This window comes from Arvicola amphibius, chromosome 9 (genome assembly GCF_903992535.2).
Source record: "Arvicola amphibius chromosome 9, mArvAmp1.2, whole genome shotgun sequence".
NCBI classification, from domain to species: Eukaryota; Metazoa; Chordata; class Mammalia; order Rodentia; family Cricetidae; genus Arvicola; species Arvicola amphibius.
The window spans coordinates 103,533,039-103,535,681 of NC_052055.2; positions in this window are offsets into that span (position 1 = coordinate 103,533,039).

The following is a 2,643-nucleotide window of genomic DNA, read 5'->3' on the forward strand; positions in this document are numbered from 1 at the left end:
TCCCCAGAATCCCTCGCTGTCACAATCTAGAGTGTGAACCCCAGCCTGAGAACAGGACTTCTCCGGGTGTCCCCAGTCTCTCAGAAGATTCTGAAAACCTAGGCTCAAGGATGAAGGCTGAGGAGCTCTCTTTTGCCCAAATCCTTACATTTTAGAGACGGGGACACTGAGTTCCCAAGAGACAATGTCCAAGAAGCCAGTGTCAAAGCTGGAAAGATGAGACTACCCAGCTTTCTGGCTGCCTGTTTGGGTTCTGAGGCCTGCCGTGGACTTTTCTAGGCTTTTCTGTCTCTCTTGGTGGCTGCTCTCCAGCTCTGCAGCTGGATAGAGTCAGCCATCTGAGCCCTCTATTGTCATTTATAAATACAGAGAATGGCGCTGACCCGCTTCCTTGGGGAGAGCTTGCTAATAAGCATTTTAGGGCTTTTAGAGTGAAACACTCCTCAGAGGCTGTTTCCAGGCTCTGGGAAGACATCCCACTCCTGCCTGGGCCTTACTTAGCCTCTCTGCTGCCACCCTGGCCTCACTGTGCAAGGGTAGCCTCCCTCCTCCATCAAACAAACACTACAGAAGTTGGCAGTGTGGGGCCTGATTCCCAGGGGCTGCATTCTCACCATCTAAAGAGATCCCTTTGCCCTTACCCTAAGGAGGCTGAGTCTTTTCAAAAAGGGCAGCTTACTCCATAGCCTTCTTTGCCCCAAAGGCCCCTGTGCATTTCCAGCCAGGGAGGGAGACTCAATCTCCCACTGGAGCCACAGGAGAGGTGCCCCATAGGGCACTCTTTGGCTTCATGCCAATTCTCCTGAGCACTTACCAACTCCGCTGGGCATCTTAGAATATGCTTCTAACCTTGCTTAGGGAGAAGGAATACACATGCCAAACCAGTCCAGACTGTGTGTGGTCCATCAGCACCAGCAAGGCTCTTCAACCGGATGGATACTGGGATAGATAGCACACTCTCTGACAAGGGCTCTCTGTCCTTAGAGAATGGTACTTACTCAATGAGTGTGGGTCCCTCCATCCCAACCCCAGCTGACTGTATTTGATGGATAGGGTCCTGATTCCCTAGGGATAAAAAGAGTATAAAAGACATATCTGTTATCACAGCACTTGGGAGACTGAGGCAGGTGGAGTTTAAACCTGAGGCTAGCTGGGCTGCACAATGGGATTTTTGTCTGAAAAACAAAGAAGAAAAAGTTTTAAAAAGAGCTGGGGAGGTAGCTCAGTTGTTAGAGTGCTTGCCTAGCAGGACGTAAACCAGGTATGGTAGCACACCCCTGTAATCCTAGCACTAGGTATGGTAGCACACCCCTGTAATCCCAGCACTATTGGTAACACACCCCTGTAATCCCAGCACTAGGTATGGTAGCACACCCCTGTAATCCCAGCACTAGGTATGGTAGCACACCCCTGTAATCCCAGCACTATTGGTAACACACCCCTGTAATCCCAGCACTAGGTATGGTAGCACACCCCTGTAATCCCAGTGATGGAAGGGTTATAAACTCCAGGTTTCATATTGAAGTAGGGCCCTCAAGGCTTGAGACATGTTGAGGACCAGGCCAACTGGGTTATCTGAGACCTTGTCTCAAAGCAATAAATAAATAAATAATTTTAAAAAGCCACAAGAAAACTCTCCCATGCCCCCCCTTTTTTTTCAAGATAGGGTTTCTCTGTGTAACAGCCCTAGCTGTCCTGGCACTAGCTCTGTAGATCAGGTTGGTCTCAAACTCACAGAGATCTGCTTGCCTCTGACTCTCAAGTGCTGGGATTGAAGGCATGAACCACCATGCCCAGCTAAAGAAAGCACCTTTTAACACACACACACACAGAGGGAGTAGGGAGGCAGGCAGGTGTGTATGTGTGTGTATGTGTGTGTGTGCGTGCGCGCGTGCGTGCGTGCGTGCATGTGTGTGTGTGGACACAGTAAGAAGCTAGTAGTGACTGAGTCCTGAAAAGTCAGAAAGACTGACCCCGAGAAACACGAGATGGTCTGAAATCTTTATCTTTGATTTACTAGTTTCCAGAACACTATAACATGTATTTCCATTGTGAAACCTTCCACCCTGTGGCATTTTGTTAGACGAGTCTGTGGAGAGGATCAAAGGGGAGAGGGTTGCAGAGCAGCTTGGAAGACGGACGGGGACAGAGAAGGACAAGCAATGCCACCAGGGGTTCTCATTCTGCTGTGTGCCAGAACTGCCTGGGAGCTCCACACATTCCTCGTCTCCTCGCCACCCCAGACGTTCCAATTTAATTGGAACAGGTATCGTCTGACGGAGGGAAACAGTGGGCGTTCAAATCTTCCGCTGGTTCCAAAGTTCAGGAAAAGTTTAGGAACCACCGACCTAAGAGCTGTGTGCAAGACTCGAGAGCTAAGAGCTGTGGATGGGGAAAGGGATGGTTGATGGGCAGGTGAGGGAGGTGGACAGGAATATCAGGCGGTGAGCACAGCACAGGGGCAGGCAGAGGGATGCAGAGGAGCCAGATGCTCAGTGAGAGGCATGTACCAGTGATGGGAGGCAGAGGCAGGAGAAGTAGAAGGGACAGAGTCATCAGCAGAGGTGCTCAGGCTTATATCCGCGGGTACCTGCAAGCCTCAAGGAGATGTGAGCAGGGTGGGCCACACTCACCAATTCAGAG